The following is a 10,522-nucleotide window of genomic DNA, read 5'->3' as shown; positions in this document are numbered from 1 at the left end:
CTCATCGATACTCAGAATCTCAAAAGATTTCTCCATTTCCTTTAACCATGCCCTTGCCTCAACTGGGTCGGCTGATCCATGGAACTCAGGGGGCTTAAGGGACTTAAAAGCCCTGAAAGAGTTTGCCACAGCATTGTTATTTCCTTGAGGGGGTGGGTTGGGTTGACGTTCCAAATTTTTCCTTAGGAGTTGCATGAACTGGCCCATGGGATCCATGCATGGGTTTGGTACTGGTTGCTCAACCTCAATTTCTCCTTCTTCAACCTCTATCTCAAATCCCTCAACATCATATGTTTCCTCTTCCTCTTCATACAGGGAGTCATCCTGTTCCACATAATCCTCATCTTCCTCTTCACTGTGTTCCTGGTTCCTATCATCCTGGTTATGGCTTCCCTGGTCCTCAGATCCAGGGTTCGCCCTAGTTCCAATCTTTCTTGGCGGCATGATTCTGATAATAAAAAAAATAATTGGGAAATCCAACGTTAGGTCACAATCATATACAACATTGTGCCTTGCACAGCTCTTATAATGGGGAGAACGTATATCGCAATTCTATTATTTTATGACAGTTCTAATACGAAGTGCAGTAATAATGATGATAAAAACAGTGATCTCGTCACTATGGAACTGAACCGAAAGGAAACAAATATATACATAATGCGAGAAATACATAGTTTGATCTGGTCAAAAGTACAACAGTGCTACAACCATCTGTCCCAAAAGTGATACAGAAGAGTCTATCTGTCTAGTCAGAAAAAGGGATGCTATATACAAGTCAACTATCACGGAAAATTGGCTCTTACTAAGGCCTCGGCTAACTAGACAACTAGACTATTCCATCGTCAATCCTGAATCACACACCGGAGCGGGTCAGCTCCCATACCCTTTCCATCACATGAAGGAAAATATAGTCGGCCTGCTGCCTGGAGATCCTACCATGCCTGTCCCCCCTGGAGAGATCTGAGTCTCGCTCGGGACGTGAGCTCTATCCCCGTAAGCTCCCTCCTCAAGGATCGGGGTATAGAAGCCCTAGTCTCATAAGCTCGGGTACGCCTACCCGCCCTCTCCACATCCAACTCCCTCCTGGCCTCATCCAGTCGGGCCTCGGCAACAGCCACTCGGGTCCTCAGAACATCCTGAACATATCCATGAGCTAACGAAGACTACCTGTGGGCAGGGTCAAGAGGTGGTGAATCCGGAGCCGCTGAGGGTGCCTCTTCGGTCTGCCTAGGCTCGGAAGTATGGGTCTCTGAGCTGTCATCATCGGGAATCCAAGATAGTGGTGGAGGGGTAGGGGCTCTGACCACCGGAAGTGTGGGTAAAGGGGTACCAGCATACACTACCATAGGTCCAACACGCTCCTCAGCTACTGGGACCTCATCTGGGTCCTCCTCATCTGAAATAGCAATGACCTCCGTCTCTGACTCCTCTGAGGGGTCCTCCTCATCCTCCTCCATCTCAGGCTCCTCCTGATCCTCAACATCTAGCAGTGCCTCATCATGCTCACGCTTGAACATCTCAGGGTCCTCTATCTCAGGAGCCTACACATTAAACGAGCTAAGTTACTATCATGATACTTATAAGGGTTCCCGTAAGGGTTTTAACTGTCAGCACTACTTTAAGTAGTCCGACCATGAACTTGGCAAGAGTTCTTATTCTCTTTGTGAGTTTGTTATTATATCGTCGCATCATCTCTGAGGTTTATAACGCTTAGCTCTGATACCATTTCTGTAACACCCCCAGATCCGGGGTCGGGGATCCGGGTCGTCACGGTCTTTCTTTCCACAATATCACTTCACTTAATTAATAATAAATAACCTTATGCTGTGACCCCACACTAACACACACCACAACCCGTTATAGTCTCAGAGATGAAATTGAAATAAGTACAAGTCTTTGAATCCACAATTTAAAAGTTATTACAACCCAAAATGATTACTTGATAAATTTACAGTTAATTGCCATTATCTGCCACAAGTTATAATTATACATAATTTGATTCTCAAAAATAGAATGCCTGATCTACCAATAGATCTACCTCTGCAGCTATAGCAGCCACAACCTCATCGGGAAGACGCGGGACGCTTCCCACGCGCTTGCGCTGGGTCTGCTGGAGTCTGGCCATCTTTCTTAACTGTTGTTGTGTGATGAAGAAATAAAGCAAGAGTGAGCCTTACAGCTCGCAAGATAATATATAGTGATAACAATAATATAAGTATCTAAATGGATACTTACTAGAATCTTTTATCATGTGTAAGATAATTACTTACTAGATATAAGTAAAAACAAGGGATGAAGTTACCACATACTTCACTACACTTATATCATTTATAAAGCTACTTGAACTACCACTGTTCAAAGTATAATGAGCTTTCAACAGCTCATCACATAGGTGAGACTACAAGACAAGATTTGAATAGATTAAATCTTTGAAATATTATTAAAGGAAATGAAGTTATGATATACTTCATTAAGTTCTGATATATATATATATATATCCACATATACATCTTCTTTAAACAATTTCCTGAAAACCTCTGTCATGAAATGTATGGACAGAGTTTGAAACATCCAACTAATTTTGGAAAGGAAAATAATTTTGGCATAAACCAGATATCTCGCTGATCAGGCAAAGATACCAATAAGTAACCTTTTCTACTAGTAGATGGAAGAATTCCCCACTGGTCATCACCCTGGTCGCAATAGGACCTTATGCTGGACTGCCACTCAGCCACTTATGCATTTGATGGACTCCCACTGAGCCACTTACACTATCATGGACGCCCACTGAGCCCATGTTGCTTATGCCGACTCAGTAGATGGACTTACTTCCCGAACGTTGGGTAAGTAATCAATTCATTTACCAAAACTGCAACCTCGTTGCGAATATAAAATACACCACAGAGCCGTATCCCTCAGGTTTTTGAGCGAGTATTCAAGTCCCCTTTGAAAGGAAGATCTTAAATATAAAAATGAGTTTTGGGATCCGCTCTAACTTTTAAAAATCATTTTGATGACTCGAAAACATTTTTAAGAATGTTTGAAGTAGTACTGATTTATTAAAATAAATCAGTCCCGATATGAAAGAAATATCTGAATATTATTATTTAAATAATATTCTCATAAAGAATAATTGAGGTAGAAGTTGGAAAACTTATACTTGAAATGAATAGCAAATAATCAAAGATATACTTATACGAAAGTAATATCTTTATTTGAATAATCAAAAATAAGTTTGATTATTGACACCTTATTCTTTAATAAGATAAAGAATATATTTCACTAATAAGCGGAGTCATAATACCTCGAATGAATACTACAAATAATATTTATAAAATAAAGGAGTCATACATCCTCGAATGAATATCCAGGTAATATTCAATAATACTATAAAGGAGTCATAAGCCTTCGAATAATATTCGAAATAATATTCAATAATAAAATAAAGGAGTCATAAGTCCTCGGATGAATATTCGAAATAATATTCAATGAATAATATAAAGTTATCGAATAACCCTTATTCAATTAATAGTGTTTAAAACTATAACCATATATATATATAATTATATATATATATACATATATACAAAATCTACTCGGGATCCTCGACTCCCGGTTTTAGAAAATATTTTCACCTTTTGGGTCCTTATAATAAGGGTATATGCAAATTACCGTTATCCTCTAGCATAGGTATTATCAACTGAACCAATCAGATATATATATGGCAAGAATACGAAACAGGCATGCATATGTACCATATAACATGCTACAATCTATCGCAACATTTGCTAATTAACCAACATGCATCTACTGCAAGATAATGCATATACACATATACATCACAACAACAGTATAACGGGTAGAAAACTTGCCTGAGCGACTTGGGGTGATAAAAGGCTCGGGACGAGTCTGGTAACCTATAAACAACAAGTAAGTTGGAATTAAACCAAAGTCACTTGTAAATCTATACTTTAACTAACTTAGACTCTAACGCTTGTTTTGCACTTATTGATTCTCTTAAGTCACTCGAGTACCCTCGGCTCCACCATTTTTAATAATTTAACCTTTACGAGTTTTAAGGCGATTCCTTCGCGAGTGTCTTACCAACTGCCTAACACACTTACCATAAATGTTTCATACATTAATTAACCCTTTTTGGTCTTTAATCTATGTTTCAAAGTAAGGCGAGGGGAAAAGTTTCGTTCACGAAACGCCGTTACTTGAAACGGTCGTTTCTCCTAAACCGTGCATCGGAATCGAACGAACTACATATCAAAACGAAGCTCGTAACATGAGCTATCTAAATATGGCAATGGTCATAATCTAGCAGGGGGTTCTCGAGTCCTAAGGTTATGCACAAAAACAGTCTAAAGAAAATCGGACGTTACGACGGCTATGTTTACGCGATTTCCCAATTTTAAACCATAAAACCAACCACAATTCAACCTCAAATCAAACACACAACCAACATCCATCCTTATCACATCATAACAGCCCCAATCAATTCAATTCCAACATTTATACTTATGCCTAAGCTTAACTTTAACTATACTTAAGTTCTTTTAATCAAAACAATAAGATTTACCATTCCATTTCAATACCACTTCAACCAAAACTCTAAACCACAAACATTAAGCTACAATATCACCATAATAATCAAAATCATCTTATTAAACATAGGAATCTAGGGTTTGGAGATGATATACCTTCCTTGAAGTGGTGGGAGTAGCTAGGAAGCCTTAAGAAGCTTTGAGAAGTCTTAGGGATACTTGGATCTTAAAGGAAAACAAGAAAAATTTCAAGGTAAAAACTTGAAAACACTATTCATTGTCTTCTTCATTGATTTAATGAAGAAGATTGAGAAAGAATTGATGGCTTAAACTCATGATATAGCCCTAACTATGCATAAAGATGATTAGGGAATTATCTTACCAATTTAGGAGGCTTGGATCTTGAGTTTTGAATTTCTCCTCCCTTTGCCATAGTAAAAGCCGAGAGCAAGCTTTGCTTGAATGAGAGAAATGATTTTTTGTGTTTTGATGAAAATGATTTGCTTGGCTTGGTTGATTTGATTTTGTTTTTGTTTTAGTAAATTACCTATTTGCCCTTGATTTTGTGTGGTTAAAAATCCACCACATCTCCTTCCTTCCCATGTCATGCCTATGTCATGTTGTGATGTCATCTTTCCCTCCTTGTCCTCTTCTCATTGGTTGGGTGACATCACTCTCTCTAATCCCTTTGATTAACTTCCTAATTGTTTGCCTAATGACCGCTGATCTGCTATATGGTTCGCTTAACTTTCATTTTCGTTTATCGTTTGAAGGATCATACCCGGGATCTTATTACTTAGGTTCCCTTAACCTTTCTCAATACATTATATTCCTTTTTATGATCCTCTATTATAATCCTTTAATTTAAATCCTTTTTTATCCTGCTACCTTATACTCAATTCTTTCCGTATCTAGTGGATTTCCGGGAAAAATCAAAGTGTTCGGAAATTGGATTCTGACGATCTTTACATACACTTGTATACCACATAGAGTACTAATAATATCCCAGAAGATCAATAACAGAACCCCTACATAGTGTGGCATGAAAAGTTTTCTCATTCAGCAAAACACTATTCACAAGGGTTACAAAAAAAGTTGAAAATTTTGGGGGTTATTACATTGGTTGTCAGAGAATAACGCTCAGATTGATTCTAAGAGTAGGAAAGTGAGACTTCAGACATCGGATAGTAAGAAAAAGGTGATATTTCGAGGAAATAAGTAAGAGAGGAAGTTCTTAACAGTAGCTCAAGTGAAGAAGTTATTGCATCAGAATTGCGAGGTGTATTTGGCCTATGTGGTAGACAACAGCAAAGAAGTTCCAGCACTAGAAGCAATTATAGTTGTCAATGAGTTTCCAGATGTCTTTCCAGACAATCTACCTGGATTACCTCCCGACAGAGAAATTGAATTTGCTATTGATCTAGCACCAGGAACGGAACTAGTTTCTAAGGCTCCGTACCGGATGACACCAGTAGAGATGAAGGAATTGGCAATTCAGTTTCAAGATCTTTTGGAGAAAGGAGTTACAAGACCCAGTGTATCCCCATGGGGCGCACCAGTACTGTTTGTCAAAAAGAAAGATGGGAGTATGCGACTGTGTATTGACTGTCAAGAACTGAATAAGTTGACCATTAAGAACATGTACCCGTTACCAAGGATCGATAATTTATTTGACCAATTGAGAGGCGCTGTATGGTTTTCTAAGTTTGATTTAAGATCCGGATATCATCAACTGAAGATCAAGCCAGAAGATAGTCCGAAGACCGCATTCATAACCAGATATGGGCATTATGAGTTTCTAGTGATGGCATTTGGATTAACCAACGCACCATCAGCTTTCATGGATCTGATGAATCGAGTATTCAAGAAGTATTTGGATAAATTCATGATCGTGTTCATAGATGACATCTTGATCTATTCCAAAACAGAAGAGGAGCACGCGAAGCACTTGAGGATAGTTCTGGAGATACTGCGACAGGAGAAATTGTACGCAAAGTTTTCCAAGTGTGAATTTTGGTTGAAAGAAGTACGATTTCTTGGGCACGTGATTAGCAATAAAGGAGTGGAAGTGGATCCAGCAAATATTGAAGCCATAATCAACTGGGAAAGGCCAAAAACACCAACGGAAGTAAGAAGTTTCATGGGATTGGCAGGTTACTACAGAAGATTCTTGTAAGATTTTGCAAAGATAGCTACGCCATTGACAAAGCTCACCAGGAAGAACCAGAAATTCGAATGGGACAAGAAGTGCGAGGAAAGTTTCCAAGAATTAAAGAATAGATTAGTATCTTCTCCGGTACTAGTCTTGTCAGATGATCAAGGATATTTTAAGATCTACAGTGACGCGTCTTACAAAGGATTAGGATGTGTTTTGATGCAGCACGACAAAGTAATAGCCTACGCTTCAAGACAGTTGAAACCACATGAAGAGAAGTATCCGACGCATGATCTTGAATTGGCAGCTATAGTATTTGCATTGAAGATATGGAGGCATTATCTGTATGGGGAAAGGTGCGAGATCTACACGGACCACAAGAGTTTGAAGTATATCTTCACCCAGAAGGAATTAAACATGAGACAACGAAGATGGCTAGAACTAATCAAGGACTACGACTGTACTATCAACTATCATCCAGGCAAAGCAAATGTGGTGGCCGACGCTCTGAGCAGAAAAGAAAGGTTAAACATGATAATTTCATCCGAGGAATTGATCAAGGAATTTGAGAAATTGGAAATAGAGGTCAGTATCCCAAGTATGTCTACAGAGGTATTGTGTGCAATATCTTTTCAACCAGAACTATTAGAGAAGATAAGAAGATGCTAGGAAGAAGTAATGAACCATGAACGAGATAGTTTGATAGGAGAAGAGATAGGGAGTCAAAAGGATGATAAAGGAATATTAAGATTTTCTTCTAGAATATGGATACCCAACGTAGCCGAGCTGAAAGATGAAATTCTTCGAGACGCTCACAACTCCAGATATTCAATTCATCCTGGAAGTACGAAGATGTACAGAGACTTAAGAGAAAACTTTTGGTGGCCAAGTATGAAGAAGGAAATTACAGAATGGGTAAGTAAGTGTTACACTTGTCAGCCAGTCAAAGCGGAACATCAAAGGCCCAGTTGACTGATACAACCATTGGACATTCCAGAATGGAAGTGGGAACGTATCGCGATGGATTTCGTGGTTGGATTACCGAGGACCAAGGCAAATCATGATGCTATTTGGGTTATAATCGACAGATTGACAAAGTCAGCGCATTTTCTTCATATCAACAAAAGAGTCTCAATGGATAAATTGGTTCGGTTGTATCTGAAGGAAATTGTGACCTGACATGGAGTTCCAGTAGTGTCAGATAGAGATCCTCGATTTAATTCAAGATTTTGGAGAAGTTTTCAAGATTGTCTCGGAACGAAGCTGAACATGAGTACCGCGTATCATCCGCAGACAGATGGTCAAAGTGAAAGGATGATTCAAACTATTGAATATATGCTAAGGGTATGTGTACTAGATTTTGAAGGGAGTTGGGACAAACATTTTCCATTGGTTGAGTTCTCCTACAACAACAATTATCATGCCAGTATTGAAATGCCGCCTTACGAAGCTTTATACGGGAGAAGATGCAGATCTCCAATATGTTGGGATGAGGTTGGTGAGAGAAAGATTTTGGGTCCAGAGTTGATCCAGCAGACAAAGGAGAAAATAGAACTTATTCGGAAAAGATTAATGGCAGCTCAAGATCGTCAACATAGATATGTTGATCCTACCAAAAAGGATATGGAATTTGAAGTTGGTGAAGCAGTGCTATTGAAGATTTCACCTTGGAAGGGTTTATCGAGATTCAGAAAGAAAGGAAATCTAAGTCCGCGTTATGTTGAGCCTTTTGAGATTTTGAAGCATGTGGGAAAGGTTGCTTACGAATTAGCGTTACCACCTCATATGCAGCATATTCACAACGTGTTCCATGTGTCGATGTTGAAGCGTTATTTTCCTGATTCGAATCATGTGATAGAATATGAGCCAATCGAGTTTCAGCCAGATATATCTTTTGTCGAGCAACCAGTGCAGATTTTAGATAAGAAAGAAAGAATGCTTAGGAATAAGTCTGTATCTCTAGTGCGAGTCTTGTGGAGGAATCCCAAGGTTGAAGAGTCGACCTGGGAGTTGGAAAGCGAAATGCAATCCAAGTATCCTCATTTGTTTTCCTAGGCTGATTCTGAGGACAGAATCCTGTTAAGGGGGGAAGGATGTAATATCCGGGAAAATTATGTGAATATTATATGTTAAATAAATAAATATTATGTGTTATAAATTTAAAGTGATTATTTTCATGATATTAGATGTTGTAGCTGTTATGTGTGTTTTTGGGCGTGCCGGAATTTTTTTTTCGATTGATTAATATACCTTTAAAACTGCAATTATATAAATCTATCTGCAATCGGGACGCGTATTTATTAGCGTCTTTTTTAAGATACCTGTTTTATTTCAATTTATGCGCGTTTGAATGTATTTTAGGTGTTTTCGTGTTTTTCTGGTAATTTAGGGATCGTTTCTATTTTTCAAAAATCAGCGGACCGGGACCTCACCGGGACGTCAAACCCCACAAAATCTGTGTTTTTATTTTTATAAAAAAATTCGTATTTCAAATACCCAATATTTTTGCATTTTTGAATTATTCGCAATTTTTGGGGAATTTTAACAGTAATTTTGTATTTTATCATTTTTAAAATTATTTCCCGTAATTATTATTTTGGGGCCCTAATTATTATAACTAGGGGATAAAAACACCCTTAATTTATTTTGGGGTATAATTTTAGCAAAAATATAAATAGTTGAACTGTTTTATTTATTTATTTTTATTCTATTAAAAATCAGAAAATTCTGAAAAACCAAGAACAGTTAGTGGGTGTAAAATTCTAGGCAGCAACTTCAATCGTGATTTTTGATCGATTCTGGAAACCAAATTAGACGTTCTAGTAATCAAAATCTTCCTCTCGACGAGAGCTTTCGATTGGTATCAACATCATGATCTGAGGTACAGTAAATCGAAAAGTCAATTTTAAAGCAATTTTTGAATTGATTTCTCGGGTTAAATTGATGTTCTTGCTGGTTTTTATTAATTTGAATAGATTAAGAATGATATTGGCTTTGATTTGGTACCAGAAATTCTGTTTTTCGTTCAGTTTTTGGGATCGCCGGACTTTGCTTCAATGTCTTCGGATTTGTTCCGGTTTGAAGCCAGAAATTGAACGTTAATCTGTAGTTGGTGGTGTTGATGTGTTCCCTGTGCTTCTGGGTCGATTTAGGACTGAATAGATGCCAAAAACCCGATCAAGGGGCGTGTGTTTGGACCTGTAGGTGTGGTTGCCGGAGCCGGGAGTGGCTGCTAGATTTTGGGCATCTTTTCCAGTTTTCGGCGGTGTTCTTCATCGACCCGACAACCCAATTCTCCGACCTGTTTTTCTAAATTAAAACCCGACTTTAATTTCTTTTTCCCCAAACCCAACTATCAAATCTGTTTCTGTCCTTTTTCTTTTTAAAATTATTTCAAAATTTTTTTTATTATTTCCAAAAATCATTTAGTTTACTTTCAAAAATCATTTATTTATTATCTTAAATTCTAAAAATTGTTTCTTTAATTATTTTAAATTCCTAAAATTATTTTCTTTTATTTATTTTCAAAATTCAATTTGATTTAATTATTTATAATTTGTTTTAGTTAATTATTTATGAGTTTAATTAATTGATTAATTCATTTAATCAATTAATTTTATTTATAAATAGTTAAATAAATATAAATTATTTATAATTAATTCAAATAATTCCTAAAAATTATTTTAGGTTATTAAAAATTATATTTTGGTATTTAAAAATCAATTAATATTATTATTAATTGATTTATTTCTATTTATTTCTTATTTTATTCATAATAATTAAACCGTTCGTCCGTTTAATACGAAACGAACGCGTA

This window comes from Apium graveolens, chromosome 5 (assembly GCF_009905375.1).
Source record: "Apium graveolens cultivar Ventura chromosome 5, ASM990537v1, whole genome shotgun sequence".
NCBI classification, from domain to species: Eukaryota; Viridiplantae; Streptophyta; class Magnoliopsida; order Apiales; family Apiaceae; genus Apium; species Apium graveolens.
This window is presented reverse-complemented; position numbering follows the sequence as displayed.